The sequence below is a fragment of the Meleagris gallopavo genome, chromosome 7, assembly GCF_905368555.1.
Source record: "Meleagris gallopavo chromosome 7, MGAL_WU_HG_1.1, whole genome shotgun sequence".
Taxonomy (NCBI): Eukaryota; Metazoa; Chordata; class Aves; order Galliformes; family Phasianidae; genus Meleagris; species Meleagris gallopavo.
Genome location: NC_139410.1, coordinates 33,112,946 through 33,125,114, shown reverse-complemented (window position 1 = coordinate 33,125,114; position 12,169 = coordinate 33,112,946).

Sequence of the window (12,169 nt, the reverse complement as noted above, 5' to 3'; positions counted from 1 at the left end):
TCATCTAATCATAACTCCCCACACATCAACAGAACATATCCTATGTGGTCTAACAACAAAAAACAGAGAGCAAGAAGTGGTTCATTAAGAACATGGATTTCACCTACTGAAAGCTCATTCTTAGGCTGCAACAAAAGCCTCAGAATAGGTGAAAATTAAAAGATGCCACCTAAAGAGCTCTCTAAAATCAGAATTAATTTAATTCTTCCTGAAAATCTCTACAATGGATGGTGCTGAGAACTATGAAGATAGGGCTATTAAAAAAAAAAAAAAAATGTAGTGATCAAAAGGAATAAGCAATCTTACCTACTAATAAAAGAAAAAGAAAAAGGCAGTACCCTGTTCTCCCAGTCAGCATTCTACCTATATCAAATGGGAATGTAGTGCCAGGGCCCATCCTAAAGCGTGGTTGATATTACAGAGGGGCACAGACCAGGAGCAGAGAGGTGCAGAAGGATCACCTCCCATTTTGGCAGCCCCACAAACACCCAAAGAGGGCTCTAAAGTGATCTCAAAAAAGCCAAGATAATACATTCAACTTCTCACTGATGCGCTGAGAAGCAGGAGCATCACTCATCCCTATTTTTTGTGCTGCAGCACCCTACTCTGGGTGGCTTCTGCTGCTTGGCTTGACCCACTAAAACCAGAGCTAAGAAAGGAGATGAGGTGAGTTAATTAGCTATTCTTCCCCCTTTTCCAGTGCTGCAGCCCAGGTGATGCCCCCGGGCTCTGGCCATGCTGACCTTTCTGATGGCGGTCCCCATGAGCCATGTGTCACTCGCCCATGCCACACTGCCAGGACCAGCCCTGGCGACTGGAATTTGTCTCCCTCTAAGTGACAGCTGCCATTTTAATGATCCAGCAGCCAAGGTGAATTTCATCTCAGGAGGCAGAAGGGGAATGCAAAACAAATAAAAAGAAGAGAATAAATTTGTTTGCACAAGGAGCTCCTGAAGATCAGATGGCTGGGAAGCAATTTGGGGGTGAATTCTACATTAAAAAAAAAACATTTTTAGCCAATTTAACAGATAACCAGTTACTACACTGATGTATGTTTATAACTGTTTAAAGGGATTTGTATTAAATTGTCTGATTTCCAGCAGTCCTGAAGGGAACCTGACTTTTCTCTGTCCTAGTCTGCCCTGTGAGATTGTCCAAAGACTGCTCCCTGTCAGATTATTGCACGTTAAAAATTATTTCAGGGACTTTCGCCCTCCGTAATGAGATGGAGTGATTAGAAGAGCTTTCACAATTACATCGCTGTTTTTCTTTAAGACACATATGAAAATTCCTTCCCTTTCTCAGCCCTTGGCACGTTCAGAGTTACTGTTCCCACTCACAGCTGTCACTACCATGCAAACTTAATAAATTCCATCTATGCATGACTTACTTAGCTAACCTCCATCCACCAGAGATATACGCTTCTTACTCAGACAAGCAGGACAATAACAGAGTAAAGCTTCAAAACAATAGCTCTCATGTTTCAAGTATGTATAATATGGTACGGGGCTTATCCCAGCCCTGGTGATCCCCCCCTACAGAAAGGAGCTTTTCTTTCAAAGTCTTTAACTTGTGGAATTTTTATTATTATTATTATTATCATTTATTTACTATTATTCAAGAGAAACGTGCAAATGCACAACACAGCCAATTGGGAAAAAGCCCTTCCAAAAACATGAAGGTTGTCATGGAGGAAGAAGGAAATAAAGGGAGAGTTAAATGGACAGGAGAACAGACCAGACACTAAAACAGGCAGGTAGATTCTGATTGAACCCACCTTTGAAATTTCCACTCCCAAATGAAGCCTCTGGAACTGTTGCAAATTTAAATCCTTGTAACTCAGGACAAAAGCCAGCCCCAAACCATTTTGTTAGTAGACAACTGCGAACCTCTCCCCTCTGGCGCCTTGTTGGCCATCAGCACTTTTGAGAAGAGCTCAGCATTTTTCAGAACTAACACCGGGAGAGAAGTAACCACGTCTATATTAAACAAACACTCCCAAATGCCAGGTAAAATGCACATCAGAGCACATCAGCCAGCCCCACAAGGTATCTGCAGGCAGTGGAACAAAGTGTGCTTCACTTTGCATTAGAGCGGGAGAGCACTGAAGCCTACAAGCAAGAGAAAAATGCAGGATGTGAGATTTTCCTAGGTGCTTCCTCCCCAGATGTCCTGGGGCCAAGCTCTGTCCTGGCTTCCAGCCTACATAATTTTGATGAAATCAATGGGGGTTTCTCAGCATACTGTAAAATGACAGGAGCCAGATGCAACAGGACTGAACATTAGCGCAGGTGAGGATAGATAGCAGCAGGGCTGCTGGTGCTGGTAGCGACGAGGGCAATAGCTTGGGTTTGGGGGTGGGCACCTGAGAGGTTTGTTTGGTTCCTCCTACTGGGACAGGCTCCTAAGCCATATATAATGATGGATTTCCAGGCAGATTTAATCTATTATCTATTGCTAGGAGCTGGGACATAACAGTAGATCCAGCACAATTTTTAAGGTGTGAATCTAGAAGATTCACAATAGACTGCCCAGAACAGTTGGTGCCTCTTCCCTGGAGGTCTCCAAGGCCATGGATGGGGCCCTGGGCTGCATGACTGGTGGGGGGCAATCAACTCACAGCAGGGGGTTGGAGATCAATGATCTTTAAGGTCCCTTCTAATCTAAACCATTCTACAAATCTGTGATTCTATATGATAAGGATTTGATGTGGACTAGCATAAAAATACATTTTATTTTATATAGCAGAGTTTTGGGGCAAATTGGAGGCCATGAGCAGCAAGCACTCCATCAGGAGTGATCTGGTGAGGTGGCCACACAAGCACCAGACCAAAGGAAGCCAAAGACATTCGGGGAAGTTGCATGAAATCTGGACCTTTTCCTGGAGCACAGCTTGCTTACAGTAAGCCATCCTATTTCAAAGAAAATGATTGCACAACAAATGAGACACACAAACGTCTCAGAAAGGTGTAACACATAACAAATACAGTTTTGCAATGCAGTTTCTCACAGCATATTCATACAATTAAATTATATTATAGTCTCAATTTCCACTTGGAAAATGGACGTCTTAAGAGCGTGTATAAATTATTCACATCTTTACTAAATGAAGGGCTATCAAAAACTTGTCATGGGCCATCCATATGCAGTATGACTTGAGACACAATTGACAACGTAACTAATATTTTTAATATTCCAGTTATTTCCTAATTACAAGGACACTGATCTTTTACAGGACTAGATCAAAGTGTGAACATAAGGAGACATAAAGTTGGCAAAACCTTTGGTCTAGGTCCTGCATCCTTTACAGTCCCAAAGCCAGAAGCATGAAATGATTTTATGGACCAGTGGGTACTTTTGGGTATGTGCAGAATGAAGAAATAGAGCCCCATAGTGGTTAATCCCCAAAGCTAAAAATAAAAATAAAAAAACCCTACCGAAACCGAAGCCTTTTAAGCTGCTATCTTGTATTTTAAGCATTTTATTAAAATGTTAATTATCTGAATGACATTACGCTTGAATATAGGGGGGGAAAGGCATTTTGAAAATTGTGCGCTTTTTTAACTGGGAGGGTAATTCACAGATTTTTTTCCAAAATGACAATTTCTTTTTTATTCAGCAGCTTGAACACTAAGTCAGAGCACTCTTCAGACTGCAAATATAGCAATTATCCCAAGTAATGCTTTGACACTGTTACCACAGGCAAGTGGCCAAAGTGCATCAGCAGTCAAAATATCTAAGCAAGTTAACAAGCTCCTTTTACTCTCTGCAGAGCAGGAGAAGAAAGGGAATCCAACCCCTGAGAAATGCGAAAAGAAAGGAGAAAGAAAGGCTGCTGGTGTTTGTTAAAGCAAACGGTGTTGTTGCCTCGGCCTGATCAAGGTGCAGGGACAGCTGTCCCTGGCCATGCTGACACCACGCTTCCCCCACACCTTGCACCCCCGCACCCTCTCGTGAGGTCCCCGTGCTCCCTCGGCCCCATTTTTTTTTTCATTTCAGCTCCACTTGCAAAATGCCCCCACATGTACCGTACAAAAGGCATCTAAACTCATTAAGTAAATTCCCAAAGAACTATTAACAAATCATTTTGCTTTGGCCAGAGATATCAGATTTAATTAGGTGAGCGGTGTTGATGGGGTGCAAAAACAAAAGGCATCTCCTGTCTGAAAATGTTCAGGTCCTGTGTAGGCCCCATTCTTCCCTTCACGGCACAGACAATAATTGAGCATTTTTTTAAAGAGCCTAGGGATGAAAAGAGGAGTCTGTGCTGCAGACAAAAGCCTTCAACTAAGATTTGTTTTCCTTTCTCACCAGGTGACTTAAAGGGAAAAAACCTTCAGCTGTAAAGAAATGGCTATAACCTACAGCGCGAACACAGGGACGGGGAATATAAAACAGCTCTAACAAGCATAATTTTTGCGAGCGATTAATCAAAATGTATTTAGCCAGTCATTTCCAATGATAATCAAAAGGCCCGCTTAAAACAATAATCATTTGGCAATAATAACAGCTCTGCTGGCTCGGAGGCTGCGCTGCCTGATGGAGCTGGTGGCGGTGCGGGGCCAACAGGTTGTGGGGACGGGCATCCCCCTGCTGTGCCAGGCAGCACAGCCCAGCATTCCCTCCTCTGGGTTAACACAACGTGGAGGTCTCGCCAGTTGTCTGTGGTGGAATAATACCACCGCATTACTGGGTGTGTAATGGGGATTATTATTTTTTTTCCCTAACGGCTTCCAGAGGCTTCGCAGATCACTTATGGTTGGAGAAAAGAGTCGTTCTGATTTTAGACTGTGTCTTCAAACGGAGAAGCTTCTGAAACACGAACCAATTGACATGTGCTTCTGTGGTGCCAGCTCTTCCTGAAGACCTCTGAGCAAATTCCTTCTCTCTGCTTCCCTCTTGCATTGCGACAGCACCGAGATGAAAAAAAGCAAATCCCGTGCTAGGCAGCAGTGTGTCAGACCCGCGACCACTCCGCACTCTGAGAATGTATCTTTATAATTTAAGGCTTACAAGGAGCACGCACCAATTAACACCGCACAACGAGCTTTTGGTGCAAATCATCATTAAATAAACACACCGGAGCCTTTCAGAATCAGAAGCTACAAATGATCACAAAAGAAGTCAGCAGATCCGGAGTGAAAGCTCCAAAACCTCCAAAACACACTCCCATGCCATCACAGCAGCTACACACAAAGCAGCAAAAAAAAAAAAAAAAAGAAAGGGTTGTGTGTGTGGGGGGGGGAAGTTTACAATCTGCCATTGTAATTTTTAATCGTTCCAAACCATTTGAGGGGCTGTATTTTATGCCTCCAAGATAGAAGCAGCTCAGTCCAAGGCAGGAAGAGTAACAGGACACACTCCCAACCCTGAAAGTCAACAAAAAATAATTTGGAAGTATTTTTAACTTATTTTATCTGAACCCCTGACAGTTAATTTGGTGTGAAAAACTGCAACAGTAGAAAACAGATGTTAAGGGGCAAGCATATAGTTAAGGTCAAAACAAACATAAAACACAGCTTCCATTTCTAAGAGGGAAAAAAAAAAAAAAAAAGGATTTGTCCAGCAACAGGTTTTATGCTAAACCTGCTTTTTTATTGTTCTGCTTGTGATATCTGCAGACTACACAATGCAATACTGTCTGCCGTAGTGCAATACCTCTCAGCACCAGTAATTTAAGACTTTCTTCTCTGTAATACACTAAACCATCATAACCTGTCTCTTCCTATTTAGTTTAACCTACAACCACCACATACTGATTTGGCTGTGTGTGGCTTTCTCTATTGCCATTTATTACTCCGCTCGACTCCTGAAATTCTGTTTGCAATTTAAGGCCACAAATTAGAAGCGTAAGTCATCTGTTTCCTATAATCCCCCTGTCAGGGCTGGAATCACATTTGGAGCTCAGCACCAAGCGCGGTCCTGGGCCGCCGCTGCCTCCCCGATTGGCCACGCAGGCGAGAAGCGGCGCGGGGAGCAGCGCGGGTTGTGGGCTGCACGGGTGGAGGGGCACGCCTGCGATGGAGAAATGCTCTTCCTCAGCACAACCCCTGCAAATACCCTCACCAAGGGATGAGGGGTTGACCTGCTGGTTTTTTTCCTTCCTCCCTCTGTATTTTTTTCTATACATACGTGTGCATATATATTTTTAAGCCGTGGTAGGGATGCTTCGAACTTATTAGTCCGAATCTCTGACAAGTTCTGCCACCCTCGTCATGCAGCACGTCCCCTTTTGCTGCCCTAATTAACTGCTTTTCCCCCATGCGGCAGGCACTGTACGGAGCTAACATGGAGATCCGAACACACTGACTCCATTTTTCTCCCTCTGTTTTTTTTTTTTTTTCTTTTCTGTAATTATTCTAATGAATCCATGCATTTGTTCCTTTGATGCCAGTGGAAAAAGATTTTAAGCATGTAGATGAGAAATCTTAAAAGCAGATCTTTTTTTTTTTTTCCTAACATCGAAACCTTAGATGAAATAAAATAAAATAAAATAAAATATATCATGCAAACATTTGCTGTTATGCCCGCTATTCAAATATCGCTCATTTTCCTTTAAGGCATTTTAATAGTAGTTCCTGACCACCACTGATAGGAGCAAAACGCTGTCAGTATTTCTTGCTTTACGTTATGGAAAGCTTTCTCTGTATTGTGCTGTGAGGAAGACAGCATATCCTGTTACAATCCGAAAAGAGCAAGATAAAGCATCTGCAAGGACCCCAGTTCAGAACAGCAGACGGTGGGAAAAACCTCTCTAGCTAACAGCCCAATGGGAGAACTCCTCTGCTTTGAGGGAGGAAAAAAAAGCAAAAGCAAAGCAAACTAGATGCCATTAATAAAAAATCGTCTCACTGACTCATATTTACTAATAGATGTACTTTTACACAGGCTTTGAACTTCTAACAAGCAAATCAACTTGCTTTAAGCAGCACGCTCTGGCCGTGCAGACAGCCAAAAGCTGTGTTCTGCAGTGTGATCCAGGCTGAGCTGCAGCAAACCAATTTATTTTTTTTTCCCCTCACATTTAAAACAATAAAAACCTTATAATTTTTGTTTAAGTTAGAGGAGTCCTAAAAAAGAACATTCCCCTGCTCTTTGTGCTTCTGTAACTTAAAAATTGGCTGTGTTTTTAAGTGAAATTTGGCAGGCTGTTAGTCTACAATGTGACTAGGATATTTGGACATAACAAAATTGGCCAAGATATGATATTTTAAATGGAACTACTGTTCATGCAATTTCCTAAGGATTTTTATTTTTTTTTTTTCCTATGCGTTTGGTATTACGGTTTTATACACACAAATAAATACGTATTATGAGTCCATAATACACAAACGCAAACTATTGTCAAGATGCATTTACAGCACGTACTGTGATGATTCTCAAGCAAAAAGGCACTCTCAAAATAATGAATGCCCATTATTATAAACAAGCATTAGAAATAACTCATGGCACACAGAAGCACACGCAAACCACTCGGTTTGTTCCAGAGCTCAGACACCAGCGCTACTATTGCCGAGCTCCACGTTGGAAGAGCAACTGGAGTCCTGCCACAGAAATGAGCAGCATGCTAAGGAGCAGATGTTCCTCTTCGGAGAGGTGGGGGAAGTCTTCACCAAAACGTTGGTGGCTCCTTCTGGCTTTACAAGATGAGCCAGCTGCCAAGATGCTGCCCTGGAACTCAGATGGACCTGTCTCCTACAAATCTGCAAGCTACAGAAGGTGCATCTCTAGCCGTCTTTGCAACCCTGTGGCTGGAGCCAGGGTGCTTCTTCTCCTTCACTGACATGTCACACACTTCCAGGTCCCCAGAATAACATGCGTACCAACAAAACTTGCTGCCCAGCTTACTGGGCTTGTGTGTGCCAGGTTCCATACAGACAGACACATGGTATCAAGTCAAATTGGCCATTGCTTTTATTAATTACCAACTGAACCAAACTGAGCAACTTAACCCCAGGCCTGGAAGCTGTGCCAGCTCCACTCTGAGCTACACCATCGCTCAGCCTGCCCCAAAAGCCATCAAAGCAAGAATATCTGCCTCAAGTCTCATACTGGACACTGTACCACAGCTCCGCAAGCAAGGAAAGCCTTTGCTGCTCTACTCTGTACATTCAACTCTATAAAAATTAAAGAAAAGTTGCATTCTTTTTGCTTGTCCCAGAGTTATGAATTAAATAAGATGCAAAATGATTTGCACAACTGTACACAACTATATTTTACATAGCAGCACACATAAACAGCATCCCAAAATGCATTAAAATACATTGCAGTAATCTAGGACGTATGTTAGTGGCAAGAGGGATGCAAACCAAGCAGCATGTGAAGAGGTGAAAATATTTAGTCAGAAACAGGAAGAATACTAGCTCTGCTGCTTATCCGAAGGTAATTATGTGGCCCTAATTAATGGTCAGTCGGGGCTGAGCTCCAGAAGAGGAATCTGCACCTTCTGCCAAGCAGAGCACCTTGAGATGACATGGGAAATGTCCATGGTTTAGACAGCATGGAAAAAAAATTGGGAGGTAAACAAAATGTTAATCCAGGGAAACGAGGAGATAGAGAAATGATTGAAACAATATAGGTAGAAGGAGAAAAGAAAAGGAAGGTGATCTGTGGCTGAAGCCCTGGCTCAGTTGTCAGCAATCATAGCCTGATGCTAGCTGAAAACCAGGACAGACAAACCTGCAACCCTTAGCAGTAATCCAGACAGCCCTGGGGATGCTGTTTGGAATAAACCAGAGGGAATGCATAAGCATTTTGAAATCAACAATGCAGTTTTGACTTAGAAATGTATTTTTTAATTAAGCAGGAAGTTCCAAAGCACAGCCAAAAATCACCTGTAAGCACAGAATCGCTTTCGTCCTGTTCCTTGGAGCAGAGAAAGCAATGGGCATGGGTGTGAGGTCGAGCATGGATAGCAGGATCATAGTCCAGTCATCATTCTGGGCTTTCCAAGCACTGCAGGAAACATCGCAAATCCACACAATGTTCCCCAGTGCTATGTTCTGCCTGTGGATCTCCAAGCGATCTGACAGATGTGTAAATTCACACAGAGCCAAAGAACTGCCCCGGGATAATACAGCTGTGCACACTAAGGAGAGCAAGTGATTCCAGCATTAGCTCGTGGACAGAAAATTGACTTTTAACCCACCTTTTGCTTCCAGGTGTACATTTGCCTGAGGTCATCTGGGGCTGGTTTCACTCCATTGAGGTCAAGCTGTCCCCTTTTTTTTGCCCATTAAAAGCTCAACTGCAAAGAGGCGGATTTTCCTCCCTTTTTTTTTTTTTTTTTTTGCTAATAGAGTGAGTGTTTAACAGGCAATGCAAGGATGAGCAGATTTTCTTAAATGCCAAATGTTGATGGATACACAGAGCAGATACACTAGTATCATGGGCTGTAAATGTCACTTAGCCTCAAGAATCCCGCTGTCCAACACTGTTATAACAAGGTGCTTTTAAAATTGGAACAGGATTTACACCAGTGAGGTGTGAAGCGAGGATTCATTTTTTACCCAGTGATAGCTCATCAGTGCGTTACAGTAACCTGGCATGGTTTTGGCAGTGCTAGAGTTACTCAAACCCACAGTGATTTACAGGGCCTGTTCTTAAAGGTTTCAAAAAGAGCTATTACAGGATGTCCCAAAAGTAGGTTTGAGCATAAAAGACCAGTATGTGATACACCGATCAAAGTAGCCAAACAATCCAGAACATATTAATTGCAGACAGAAAACAGATTGTTCCTAAAAATACAGCCTTGCTCTGTCTTTTCATGGAAAAGCTGTTTCTCGGTAGGTGAAGAGGCATACAACAATTTGCTCTCCAAACCCATCCCAGTCTAGTGTTAACCGTGCACAGTCAGCTGCAGTCACTCCTTTTCACCAATCTGTACCAGACAAAATTATTAACCCAAATTAATCACTGGGTACAGTCATAATGTAGTCATACAATAGCTGAAAGATTACAAATTTGGAGATGAGGCGCAATAAAAAAGGGTTGGAGAAGCAAATAAATGCTTACAATGCACAGGTCGTGAAGTCAAATGAAAAACTTGTGTTCTCCAGGTACTCTACCCCACTGCATCAAAATATACTCAGAAAAAAAGAAGAAAGAAAAAAAAAAAAGTTTCATTTTCAGGTATTTGAGATAGGGACAGGGGAAAGGAAGACAAAAGGCAATGACTCCTGGTGGTAAAGGTATCAGATGAGAAATCATCAGGCCCACTCTTGCTGTGCTACCTATTCCATCTGTGAATTGTGGGTGGGAAGGAAGGGAGAGGGGCTAGTTGTACTTCCTTGCCCTTGAGGATATAATTGAGGCTCTGGTTCATTAATGCTTGTAAATCACTGTTAAATACCAAAGCGACCAAGCCGCTATTGCATGAGTCTGGGGCTTTCTTTCCAGATCCTCTGATGATACTATAATACAGATCTCTGAACTTGCTGGCATGTGGAGCCAGGAATGGGGCAGTAAAAAATTTTCCAATTAATTTCAATACAGCACAAAATGGGAAGATTTCTTCTGAAGAGCCAACCATGTGAGGCTCTCTGTGTCTGTTCTTTGTGCCAAACCCATCTCAGGAATGCTCTCAGGGAATGGGGCAGTGTGTGTGATGTCCATTTCACCAGCATGGTAGATCATGTCAAAAAGTAGTACTGAGAATGGAAGTGAGGGGGTGAGGAAGGGAGTGAGGAAGGGAGTGAGTGAGGACGGAAGGAAGGAAGGAAGGAAGGAAGGAAGGAAGGAAGGAAGGAAGGAAGGAAGGAAGGAAGGAAGGAAGGAAGGAAGGAATAGGCTTCTTGTTATTCTTTTGCACACAAATTTAAATGTGACATTCATATTGCTTTAACCTACAAAGCATAGCATTGCTCAGAATGCTTTTTGGCTTTATTGCCATAAAACTTGATGCAGGAGCAGTGAAGGTAGTTCCATTTAATAAGATAATAAATGTTTTTGAATGACCTAAAGTGGTGCTCAGATAACAGCATGAAAACTAAATTCCAAGAGGAAGGCTACAGATGGGAGCAAAAATCCTCACAGATTATCCTCAAATATTCTGGAGGATGTCTGTCTGTTTACCCCTTTACATAAATAAAGCATCAGCTAACTAGCAAGTATAATTTTAATTACAGAAACATAATCACGGATAAGGTGCATGCTCCACAGGGAAAGTTACATTATTCAGGAAAGCGCTGCCACACTTGGGATCCTCAGCATAAACAAACCAAAAGTCCTCTGTGGATATTCAACAACGACCTTAAAAGGTAGAGTGTTCTCTGCTCATATTTTTATGGAATAACTCCCTATTGATCACCTCTGTGTACTTAATGTACAATAATTTCTTTATCAAGGCTTTGATTCTACAGAATATTCTGCATTGTAATGTGAATTCATGTTTAATGTTTTACCATGGGTAAGTACCAAGTTAGAGGACTTGGGATGAACCTCTCTGAGAGATACCGAGAATCAGTCAGGACCATGGATTCTTTCTGGCCAGCCTGAGCAGCCTTTGCTCCCCATATTGCTGTCAGAGCACATCTCTGCTCTCTCTAACCTCTGCCATCTCTTGCTGCCTGTTTATCTCCTAAACACTTTAAATCCCCATGGCTGTCCACGTGGTCTTCCTGATCCCCTTTGGGCATCTGTCAGCAATCCAAAATTCCCTTTGTGCTGGTTGTGTTGGCCAGGTTTCTAGACCCAACATCAGGGTGAGCAAGTCGTAATGGAGATGTCTCAGAGCATTTGATATATTTGGGACTCCCCAAGAGCTCCTCATCTTTGCAACACCCATGTATTCCCCTACACATCCCATGGGTCTTACTTCTTTGCTGGGTTCAGCCAAGCTTCTCTACCCTCGTCAGAGTCAAAGTCTGTCAGATTTGGGATTTCAATCATTCTCTCTAGTGCCAGCTCTTTTCAAAAGGAACAAATATAGATGCTTTTACAAAGGAGAGAATGAAGGAAAACACCCAGCTTTTGATTTTATTGATATATATCAATGTAAACAACTTCAAGGAATGCTGTTAAGTGAAAAATGGTACGTGTATGTTCTGTCTCATATATTTTATTTCAGACTTTGTGAACATTTTGCATCTGTTTTTATCTTTGAGAGTAGAAAAGTAAATATATAAGCTAGGTGACCTATAAAATTTCCTACAGATGGAGACATCTTTGC